General features: G+C 47.8%; 1 non-coding gene and 1 pseudogene across 1 annotated transcript; both read right to left on the reverse strand.

Annotated features, from left to right (window-relative positions):
- Positions 1-10129: 10129 nt before the first annotated feature.
- Positions 10130-10297, reverse strand: LOC137354488 (U2 spliceosomal RNA; annotated as a pseudogene).
- A 1439-nt stretch (positions 10298-11736) lies between these two features.
- On the reverse strand, positions 11737-11900 carry LOC137354682 (U1 spliceosomal RNA). Its single transcript, XR_010970484.1, has one exon. It is a non-coding gene; the product is annotated as a U1 spliceosomal RNA (small nuclear RNA).
- Between the last annotated feature and the right edge of the window lie 466 nt (positions 11901-12366).

A 12366-nucleotide genomic window follows, 5' to 3' on the forward strand; every position in this document is an offset into this window, starting at 1 on the left:
CGCCTTCCCTTCATTAATCCACATTTGCAAAGCGACTGTTAATTTTGTCCTGGATTATCGTTTCTAAAAGCTTTCCCAGCACCGAGGTTATAATGACTGGCCTGTAGTTGTTGAACTTATCCTTACACCCTTTATGAACAACGGTGTAACACTGGCAATGCTCCAGTCATCAGGCCCACTCCTCCTTTTACCACCATCTCCTACTATTTATATGCCTATAGAAGACTTTTGGATTCCCTTTTAGGTTAGCTGCTAGTCTCTACTCATACTCTCTCCTTGCTTCTCTCAATTCTTTTTTCACTTCCCCTCTGAACTTCCTATATTCAGCCTGCTTCTCACTTGTACTATCAACCCGACATCTGTCACACGATTAACGACACTGAGGAACATTTGCCAGCTTTGGGCAAACTTGTCCAATTTGACTTCTTCTAAAATCCTGACTCTACCGCATATTTAACAACTGTATTATCTACGTCCTGCTCCAGATCAATAATAAAAAACGGAGGTTATACCAATCAGCACTGGCCCAGCCCACTGGTGACCGCAACCTGTCTGGCAGCAGCTCTACCTAAAACCTGCCCACTCTCTACCCAACTTGAGCCAATTTGCAATCCATCAACGGACTTAAGTTCCTAACATAACGTTTTATCAAAATCTTTTTGGAACTCCAAATGGATGACATCTACCAAATCTCACTGAGCTATGATACCACAGTATCAAGTAGCTGCATCAGGTTTGGCAAACTAGATCTCTTTTCTGAAGCCTTTTTCTATCAAGCCTCACCCTTCCAACTGATTATTAATATCATCCCTACTGATGCTTTGCATGCTTTTCCCCACCGCTGAGGTTAAATTTACTGCTCTGTAGTTGACAGAAGGGGTGAAATTGGTCTGCATCAATTGTGCAAAATGGGCTCACAGCAAATCAGCAGCTTGCGCTCCATTTTCTTTTCCATTGAAGTTAACATGCACTTTGTGGCATGGATGTGAGGTCTGCATACAGGAGTGTACCGAACCCGTGACAATGTATAGCTTAAACTACAACTAAAAATTCTGACGAAAATCAGGAACGGCATTCAGGACTGTGATCGTGGACCTCCCAATTCCCTACCCCAACCCTTCAAGGTCCTGCTCGGCCTTCCTGCTCTCTTGCCACCGTGTCAGGCTTGACTCCCTCTTAGATGAGCTTACAGCTTCCCTCTGTGCCTCCGTCGGCATCCTCATCGAGGCACTCGGCGCTGGCTCGTTAGGAACAGCAAGCCCAATTGCCCCATCCTACTATTTCGCCGAAGTTCCCGCCCAGAGTGTCCGCCGCGGGCTATTCTTGGCAATCTCCTTCCTGTCCAACTCACCCCTCCCACTTCTGACCCTGTGGAATCTGTCAGTGGATCAGCTCTCACCACCCCTCTGCTCAACTCCCTCCAGAATACCCGTTCACTTGCAAACAAGGCCCTTGCCAAAAATGAACTTATTTTTGAAGATTGCATCGACATCATGGCCTCAACGGAAACCTGACTGAGGGGTGATGACACCTTCCTCCTAAATGAAGCCTGCCCACCTGGCTATACCTTCCAATACCTGCCCTGTCAAGACTGTCGGTGCCAGTGTGGTGCTTATCACCAAATCACACCTTGGCCTGAACCCTTACTCCTCTGGCACTTTCTCCTCCTTTGAGCATCTCACCTTGCTCCATCCCTCTCACCTCTTATTCAAAATCTTCATTCTCGACTGCCCACCCAAGCATGATTAAAACATTTTCACCGAGATATCTTCACTGCTTTCCTCCCTCAGCCTCTGCACCAAACTGCTTCTCATCCTCGGTGATTTCAACCTCTATCTCAACTCATCATGCTCGTTCCCCTTTGAGTTCACCGCCATCATATCCTCCCTATATCTCTCCCTCCATGTAAACTCCCCAACCCATTCTCACAGCTACCCTCCTTGACCTTGCCATCTCACGTGGGCTTGCTTCTCCCATCGGATAATGCCAACTCTGATCACTTTCTTGTATCACTCTCCACCCACTTGCCCCTTCTACGCCCCAACACTACCTCTTTCTGTATCCACCCCAGAAAGCTATCTTCCAATTCACTTACAACTGCACTTTCAAAAATCCAACTGTTGAGCCTTTGGCTCTCTGATCACAACATTTCAGCAGCTACTGATTTGCTCAACTGCACCCTCACCTCCAACTGTGATGCCCTAGTCCCCAGTAAAGCCATTACTCTCTCTCACCCTGGCACTTCCCCCGGTACGGCCCTCGTGTCCACTCCCTCAAGTCTGAAGAATGCAGTTGTGAAGGATATGGCAGACAACTGCTTCCGCCATTCACTACCAGACCTGGCTAGATCGCATAAAGCACTATTGGTTCTTGCTCTATTCTACCAAAACTGATCACTACCCTGGAATGCAAAGATAACCCGTGGCTTCGCTTCTCTATTGTAAACCATCTTCGTAAACCTCTCTCATTTGCCTCCTCCATCCTCACCTCCAATAACAAGTCCGAGGAGCTCATGGATCTCTTTGTCACGAAGATCGAGGCCTTAAGTTCAGCTGCCTCTGCTGCTTCCCTTCCTTCCAGTCACCCACTGGACAAAACTTCCTCTAAAGAGCCCCCATGCTCTGGCCCGGAACTCACATCTCTCTCTAGTTTCTCTCCGATCTCCCCACATGCCCTCTCCGACCTCATCTTGTTTATGAGACCCATCTCCTGCTCCTTTGACCCTATTCCCATTAAACTGTTGACCACCCAACTTCCCCTCCGGGTCCTCATGTTAGCTGATATTGTTAACAATTCTCTCTCCTCAGGTGCTGTCCCACTCTCCTCTAAATTTCACATCATTGCCCTTCTCTCAAAACAAAAACAACCCTTGACCCCACCATCCTTGTGAACTACCGGTTCAACTCCAGCCTCCCTTTCCTCCCGAAACTCCTTGAACGTCTTGTCGTCCACCCGCCACCACACCTGCTGCTGCCACCCACTCCCCCCTAAATCCATGCCCATCTTTCTTGGAAAGATATTGAGAGGGGTAGAGGAAGCGAAAGACCTTGGAGTGCATGGCCACAGGTCCCAGAAGGCGGCAGGACAGGTAGAAAAAGTGAAGAAGGAATATGAAATGCTTTCCTTTATTGACCGAGGTATAGAATACAAAAGCAGGGATGTAATGCTGGAACCGTACAACACGCTGCTTAGGCCACAGCTGGAGTTTTGCGTACAGTCCTGGACACCATGTAACAGGAAGGACATAATTGCTCTGGAAAGAGTATACAGGAGATTTAAAAGAATGTTGCAGTGCTTGCAAATTACAGTTGTGAGGAAAAGATTGGATAGGCTAGGCTTCTTTTCCTTCGAACAAAGGAGGCTGAGGGGTGACTTAATTGAGGTGTACAAAATTATGAGGGGCCGAGACATAGAAGACAGGAAGGATCCGATTCCCCCAGCGGAAAGGTCAATTACCAGTGGGCACAGATTTAAGGTGATTGGTAGAAGGATTAGAGGTGACGTGAGGAAAAACCTTTTCACCCAAAAGGGTGGTGGGTGTCTGGAATTCACTGCCCGGATCGGTGGTGGAGGCAGAAACCCTCAACTCATTTAAAAAGTACCTGGACCTCCACTTGAAGTGCTGCAACCTGCAAGGCTGCGGAACAGGTGCTGGCAGGTGGGATTAGATTGGGAGGCTAGTTTTTCGGCTGGTGCAGACACAATGGGCTCTTTCTGTGCCATAACCTTTTTACAGTTCTGTGAAATTCCATGTTTGAATCCCTCCAATCAGGTTTCTGCCCCCGTCACAGTCCCGAAATGGCTCTTAAAGTCACAAATGACATCCTAATTGACTGTGACAAAAGGGAAATGATCCCTCCTTGATCTTCTCGATCTGTCTGCATCTTTTGACACAGTTGACCCACACAATCCTCCCCGAACGTCTCTCCACAGTTGTCCAGCTGGGCGGGACTGCACTTGCCTGTTTCCGATCTTATCCATCTAATCGTAGCCATTGTATCACTTGCAACAGCCTCTCTTCTCGCTCCCGCACCGTTACTACTGGTGTTCCCCAAGGATCTATCCTTGGCCACCTCGACACCCAGCTCTACCTCATCACAACCTCTCTCGACACCTCCACTAAATTATCAGACAGCTTGCCTGATATCCAGTGCTGGATGAGCAGAAATTTCCTCCAATTAAATACTGAGAAGACCGAAGCCAGTGCCTTGGGTCGCCGTTCCAATCTCCATTCCCTAGCTACCGACTCTACCCCTCTCCCTTGCAACTGTCTGAGACTGAACCAGACTCTTTGCAGCCTTGGTGTCATATTTGACCCCGAGATGAGCTTCCAACCACATATCTGCGCCATCACTAAGGCCACCTATCTCCACCTCCATAGAATCGGCTGACTTTGCTCATTTGCCGCTGAACCATCATTCATGCCGTCGTTACTTCTAGACTTGGCTCTTCCAATGCACTTCTGGCTGGCCTCCCACATTCTACCCTCCGTAAACTTGAGGTCATCCAAACTCTGCTGCCTGTGTCTTACTTGCACCGAGTCATGTTCACCCATCGCCCCTGTGCTCGCTGACCAACATTGGCTCCCGGTCAAGCAATGCCTTGATTTTAAAATTCTCATTCTGGTTTCCAAATTCTTCCACAGCCTTGCCACTCCCTACCTTTGCAATCTCCTCCAGGGCCACAACCCTCCGAGACAAATGCACTCATCTAATTCTGGTCTCTTGAGCATCCCCGATTTTAATTGCTCCACCGCAAGTGGCCGTGCCTTCAGTTGCCTCGGCCCTAAGCTCTGGAATTCGCTCCCTAGAGTACTCCGACTCGCCACCTCGCTTTCTTCCTTTCCAGCGCCCCTTAAAACCAAGCTTTTGGCCATCTTCCCTAATATTGCCTTACGTGGCTCGGCGTCTAATTTTGTTTTATAACCCTGCTGTGAAGTGCCTTGGGATGTTTCATTATGTTAAATGTGCTCTATAAATATAAGTTGTGGTTGCATTTTCCTCAGTTGCATCTGTTCATTGTTCTAAAATTTTAATGTTTCTTATGAAATGCTGAAGCATAACACCAAATTTGATCTTTATTTCCCCCTGAAATCTGGCAGAACCGCAGTAAAATTAAACTCAGCCAGGACTTCTGATCCAGCTCACTATCCAATGGCTGCTAAGCAAAATGTGGTGGATCCTTTAGAACTTATGCTCCTCCTGACTTCGGCTCGCCCAGTAGTTTTCTTTGAGTTAGTGGACAACTAATAGCTAGAGCCTGCTCTGTTTGCAATGCAGTAACTCTTCCTGATCCCTGCCTGACGACTGTGGCATCATAGGAATGGTCACTGTTCTCTGAGATCATTGATGGATCACTGCCCAGCAGCCAAACTCAATGTACATTGCTTAACATAGGTTGCTGAGTTTAGCTGACTCCTGTTGCAGGAAAATGAACCAGGATCGCATTTCAATCTGTGTTATTGGGCAGTGGCATAATAGCTGAAAAGATCAGTGGTTTTCGTCAGGATTCACATGTGAAGAATTGCCAGCCTTTGTGTTGTCGCACATCACCATCGGGTAAAGCTACTCTATATTTGATACGTGTAGAGCCATTTCTTACCTTCCGTCACTTGCTAGGAAACCATTATAACGGACAGAATCATACCGCACAGAAAGAAGCCATAACAGCGAGTCAACAGGCCTTTCGGCCCAACTGCTCTATGCCGACATTTATGCTCCACACGAGTCTCCTCTCCCCGGCTTCATCTAACTTGGCCAGCATACACTTATATTCCTTTCTCTCTCATCTGCTTATTTAGCTACCCTTTTAACGCATTTATGCTATTTGCCTCAACTATTCCTTGTGGTAGCACATTCCGCTATCTTACCACTCATTGGGTAAAGAAGTTTCCCCTGGATTTGTTAGTGCCTATCTTATATTTATGGCCTGTAATTTTGGTCTTTCCCCACAAGTGGAAACTTTTTCTCCATGTTCACAGGAACGGACCTGTCCAAGCTACTCCACGACTCTTGCTGCATAGCCCTGGAAATATTTCCTTTTCAAGTTCACATCCAATCCCCCTTTTGAAAGTTACTATTGAATCCAGTTCCACCACGCTTTCAGGCACTGCATTCCAGACCGTCATAACTCACTACTCGCCTTTAGCGTAGTAAAAAGTCCAAGGTGCGTCACTAGAGAGCTATCAAACAAAATTTGACACCGAGCCACACAGGGAGATATTAGGGCAGGTGACCGAAAGCTTGGTCAGAGATATCGGTTGAAAGGAGCATCTTAAAGTATAAGGGAGAAGTAGAAATGTGGACAGGGTTAGGGAGAAAATTCCAGACACTAGGGCTGAGGCAGCTGAAGGCATGGCCACCACTGGTGGAAGGATGAAAATCAAGGATGTGCAAGATCCCAGAATTTGAGGAACGCTGACATTTCACAGGCTGCCAGGGCTGGAGGAAGTTACACAGATAGGAAAGGGCGAGGCCATGGAGGGATTTGAAAACAAGCTTGAGAATTTTAAAAGCAAAGCATTGCCAAACTGGGAGCCAATGTAGGTCAGCGAGCATAAGAGTGATGGGTGAATGAACTCAGTGATGAAGTCAGGATAGGGGCAGCAGAATTTTGGATGAGCTTCAGTGTATGGTTGAAGCAATGTGCGAGGAAAGCATTACAATAGTTGAATGTGGAGGTAACAAAGGGGTGGATGAAGGTTTCAGCAGCAGAAATGCCGAGGCAGAGTTGTAGTCGGGTGATGTTAGGGAGGTGGTCTTGCTGATGGAGACAGTGCTTTATGTCGTCCAGTCAGATCTGGCAACGATTGGCCCAACCAAACAGCCTGCAGACACAATGGGCCCAATGGCTTCCTCCTGTGCTGTATCTTCCTACGATTCTATGCATCGCAGAAAGGATATTTGTTCATTTCAATTAGGGCACTGTAATAATGGAGCAAGTCCCGATTCCATCTGTGTTGCAAAGTTGTATTTTTCGCCCTTACATAGGGAATGTAACAGATAGTAATTTGTAAAGAATGTTTGTACTTCAGCTGATCTTAACGAAAAGCCAAGAAATTATAATTTGTAAACTCCTTCATAATCTGATCTCTCTGGCCCCCTTAGGATTCCTTTGTAGCCTAGTGTGAAGCCAGATTCCATTCGCCGACTGCTTACTATTGCTCAGATGATGTCCTGTCTTGTGTAATGGGCAGGAGTCGGGGGTGCAGTCATGGTGCTGGCCCTTATCTCTGTGCCTGAGACCTGTTTGTGGCTGGAGGCTGCAATGCTTACTCAAACCTAACCTGAAGAAAAGACGAATGGTGCAGGGTTGTGAGTGGGCGGAACAGTCGCTTTTTAAGACCTTTTTGCAATTTACTCAGGCAAGGGGTGACTGAAAGAGAAACAAATATTTCTTCTCTGCTTTCGGAGCTTGCTGAATGGACTGGCTCCTCGGGCTCCTCCTGCAGCTCTCGGTCTTGCGTGCTCCTCATTGGCTGACACCTGCTCTTGGGGCCCATCTTCTTTGGGGTCTCTCCTACGACGCTTCAATGCCAGTGGTGCCGCTGCTCAGTCCCGCACTCTTTGACCCTCTCGGATTAGTCTTTAAGAGGAGTTGCTTTCAGTAAAAAAATTCCATCTCTAGTCACTGCTGAGACAACAATGGTGTAACAGCTATAAGAAAACAGCTTCACACCTCTCTTCCTTTAAGTGATCACTGGCAGCCCTGATGCTCAGGAAATGCTGGCTCTGCACTGCAGTGCCGTGCTCTGTTGGATGTATTTTAGAGATATTGGTCTCGATGTTCTGTTTGCGCTGGATCGACTGGCTCCACAGGCTGCCATTGCTCTCCCGGTCTTGTGTGCCTAGCAGCTGCTCTTCGCGCCATCTTCTTCATCTGCCCTGAACTGCTGGATTTACCCTTTCTCTCCATCACCGATCTTTGCTGTTCTTGGGCCCCGGGTTTCACGCCTACTGCTCCCCAGGTCTGTTGTTAACACCTGAGGCCACTCACTCTACACTTCCAGTGGACCCTGGGGCTGAATTCCGAACCTCTCTCCTGCATTGATCGGTGGCTTCACCGAGCTGCCTCCAGCCTGCCTACAACTGAACTTCATCCAATTGTAACCTCCAGGTCCTCAGCCTTTAAAGTGGGATATGGCTAGTGAGTTATTGTTGGGCCTTGTATGTACCTTCTGCTAGAAACCTGACCTCCAGAGGCATTCTCGTTTGAATCAAAATTTTCAATTGATCCAAGATGTCAGGATCTATTTTCGGGGTGTAAAATGCACCAATTGGCTATTTCATGCTTCGCTACGACTAACACGTCTCCTGAACTTACTTCTTGGGAATGTTAGCTGAGCAGATTAATCTGCCTGAGGTGGGCCTAGTCATGTCCTGATGTTTGGATTGAAAGATACTTTGAGAAGCATACTGTTGCTGGCCATGATAACTTCTCTCCAATGTCTCTAACTCTCGTCTTCAACACTTTAATCCAGTAATTTTGGAGTTATTCTCATCAGATTGGGCTGATTCCTGACTGCCTTAATACGGTCCTCATGGGTGACTTGTATTTCAGGATGGCTGGCTGGAATGATGATCTCTTTATGGATTGTCTTCGCTCAGTTACAAAGACTCACAGACTGTCTCTCCCATGTCTGTAACTTGTTCCCCTTGACTTTTAAGTGTCAAGTAAACTAAGGTCAAGGTTTGCATCTCCGCCCCTGATCGCACTAAACAACACCCCACTGGAAGTGGCTAGCAAATTCTATTCTCTTGGGTGCACTTTGACAGACAATCAGTGCCTTGATCTAGAGCTCGATACGTGCACAGGGAAAGCAGCTACCACCTTTGACGACTCGCGAACTGCACATGGGATAAGAGCAAGCGGACCCTTCCGACCAAGCTGATTGTTTATAAGGCCTGTGTTTTCAGCACCTTGCTGCATGGCTGTGAAACATGGGCAACGTGCAGCTACCAGGAAAAGAAGCTGAATAATTTCCATCTTAGCTGTCTGCAGCACATTACGGGTATATCCTGGCAGGACAACATCACAAAAGTGGCAGACCTCTCAAAGGCAGAGTTCCCATATGCGCTGGCACGGATGTAACAGACATGGCTTCGGTGGACGGCACACATCTGCAGGATGGAAGATGGTCGAATACCCAAGGACCTTGCGTATGGTGAAGTAGCCAGGGCCAGACGGAAAATGAGGCAGCCAAAGTGTGACATGAAGGCCCTAAATGTCGACTATCGCACCTGGGAGTCACTAGCTGGCGGAAGAGGGAAATGGCGATACATCCTGTGGACTGACGTGCACTACCACGACGACAAGTCGCTACAGCAGCTTGGCAACATGTGCCGATGCCGAAAACACCAACTCACAGCGTCACTTGGCAGCTAGACGTGCGGAACTTGTGGCAGAACCTGCCTCTCAAGGATTGTCCTTCACAGTCATCAGCAAAGGAGCAGAGAAGACACCCCACCTAAATCAATTGTTTGCTCTGTGTCCATCATCTTCCTTGGATGGAAAGATGCCAACTTATGGACTGTCATTGCTGTTTGCTGATGCTTTCCATGTGTGATTGCCGAATTCTCCTTCCAGTAAATACCACCTTTGCTATCATATTAGCGGGTAGACGTCCAGTCATGGACAGCTTCCTGGTTTTCAGACTGGCAATCTAAATTCCTAACAGGTACCCCGTTGGTTAGGGGAATTAGCTTTTCCTGATTGGAGTAGTTCTCCTGCACTGAATGTCGAGCGTACTGTGTCAGCTGCTTTGTTTTGTATGAGGAACTGTCTTGCGTCCTGCTGATGAACTTCCTTTGCTTGGCGTTGGTCCTCCTTTTGGGCTAGTTGTGGTTTATTTCCTTGTACTGCTGGCTGCAGCTTAAGTTGGTTTGGAGGTTTGCGCAGAGTTTTATTGTTTGCACGCTGTGTGTGTAAGTTTTGTGCGCGTAAATAGATGAATGTGGCGGAGTAATGGGTTGTTTAATTGTTGAGTGCATGTTTTAGCTTTCAAGCATTTGAAGGGTATGTATGATCTTGTGGATTTAGCCGTTTGTGAGCAGCTGTGTGAACTGTGCCAGCTTTGACGGGATGGTTGTACGTGGTTTTGTCATTTGAAGTGCAGCAGCAGCAGCGGAAAGGGAGGTGCACCGTTCCCAGAGATACTGCAATACCAGGTCGTTGCGTGGTGTGGACGGAGCAAGGCCCTATTCCATCTCCCTGCTCCAAAAATCAATTTAATATATGGTCCCCAGATAAGGGTCGTATCAGACATTAAACTGATAACAGATTTTTCCCCAAAAAATGTACTTTATTCATAAAAATCAGTTTAAAAAAATGCATTACGAAACAGTTCAAAACAAAAGTGCAAACGAAATTAGTTTTCTTCGATACAGGAGGGAGTTGCCTCACAACCCTTCCATTCCAATTTACATGCCATGTACATTTTACAGCAAAGCCATATATGGTGTATACAGCCCGAGGGGTTTCCCATGGGTCCAGCCCCTCAGTTCACTTCAGTAGGAGGACCTTACACAGTGGCCTTTCCCCATTGAGCCTTTGCGGCGTCTGGCCAAGCTTTAGTGCGTCCCTCAGCACGTAGTCCTAGACCTAGGAATGGGCCAGTCAGCAACACTCGGTCGTGGATAACTCTTTGCACTGGAAGACCAGCAAGTTTCGGGCAGACCAAAGAGTGTCGTTCACCGAGTTGATGGTCCTCCAGCAGCAGTTGATGGTTATCTCGGTAGACGTCCCTGGGAACAGAGGGTAGAGCACAGACTCCTGTGTTACGGAGCTGCTCGGGATGAACCTTGACAAAAACCACTGCGTCTCTTTCCACACTTGCTTTGCAAAATCACATTGCTGAAGGAGGTGGGCAACAGTCTGTTCCCCACCACAGCCACCTGGAGGACAGCGTGCAGAGGCGGTGATATTGCAGGCGCGCAGGAAGGATCTGACGGGGAGGGCCCTTCTGACCAAGAGCCAAACTACGTCTTGGTGCTTGTGTTGAAAGTTGTGATGATGAGGTATTGTGCCAAGTGACTTTGGCAGTCTGCTCGGGGAACCAATCCGACAGGATGCACCTTCTCCTTTTCCCTTGGGCCTTGAGGACATTGCGTGCAGACCACTGCCTGATGGATTGGTGGTGAAAGGTGTTATTCTGCACAAACCTTTCCACGAAGGATAGGTGGTACAGCACGGTGGAAGTGGATGGAGCATTCTGTGGCGATGTGGGCAGACCAGACCCATCCTTGGCAAGATCGGGGCCAGATAGAAGGTCAGCAGGTAGTGAGACTTGGTGTTTGCGTAGTTGGGTTGTAGGCAGAGCTTGATGCAGCGGCACACAAAAGTAGGCATGAGGATGAGGGGGAGGTTGTATAAGTTTTTTTGTCCCAATCTTTACGTAGAGGTTTGAAGATGGTGTCCGTGCAGACAGGGTCCATTTTGGACGTGGCGATAAAGTGTAAGATGGGTCGGGTGAGCGGCGTGGCACAGGGTAAGAGTGGGGTATGGGCGGCACACAGAGCAAGAATGTGAGCATCTGGCAGCTGATGAGCAGTTTGTTAGGCTCAATGGAGAGAGAGAGAGAGAGATAATGCTCTGAGTGTGTGGAGAAAAGATAAAAGAAAGTTTAGAAAGTAAGCAGTAGAGCCACAGTTCATGCAAAGAAAACAGTGGTTAAAAAAAAATAGGTAGCAACAAAAGAAGCTGAGAGAGACACTAAGTTCTAATCTTGCTTTGTAAAACCAGGGGAGAGCGCGAACGCAGTCCCCCACTACCACAAATTTTGCAGTCGAGTATCCCGCATTTGGGGACATCGCAGGCGTCAGCACACCCGAAGTGCAATGGGCTAGCCTCGTCCTGGGAGAACCACCTTCTTGATCATGGTCTCTCCCCTGCCAGGTAAGTATGCTACATATTGCCACACACTGCCACCTGACATCACACACCACCTCTTACGGTCTCAAACACTCCGTTTTTACACATCGCCTTGTCACTCCATTCACAATCTGCTGCTCTTCGCACATGTCAGTTCTTGGCAAATATTGCAATCTATCATTCATTACACCTTCCGACAAAATGCCGCACGGATCCAGAGCCTGCAATGACATTTGAATATTGCCCTTAATAGGAAATCAGCACCCTCACCCCACCCCCTCAGCTGCCTTCCTTCAGGCCGCGAGGCGTTTTCCGATAAGAAATCCCTAGACGTATACATTGCAAAGGAAGGAAATGCTTGGCTTCTCTTCCTTTCAAACACCATTCACAATCTGATGCCTTCGAAAAAGCACTTTTCAAGTTTTGCACCTCAACACCAATAGGGACATCGGGAGCAAGTTCTGGCCGTCAAGTCTTCCTCACTTGTCACATTCACTT

Source organism: Heterodontus francisci, chromosome 41 (assembly GCF_036365525.1).
Source record: "Heterodontus francisci isolate sHetFra1 chromosome 41, sHetFra1.hap1, whole genome shotgun sequence".
In the NCBI taxonomy this organism is placed as follows: Eukaryota; Metazoa; Chordata; class Chondrichthyes; order Heterodontiformes; family Heterodontidae; genus Heterodontus; species Heterodontus francisci.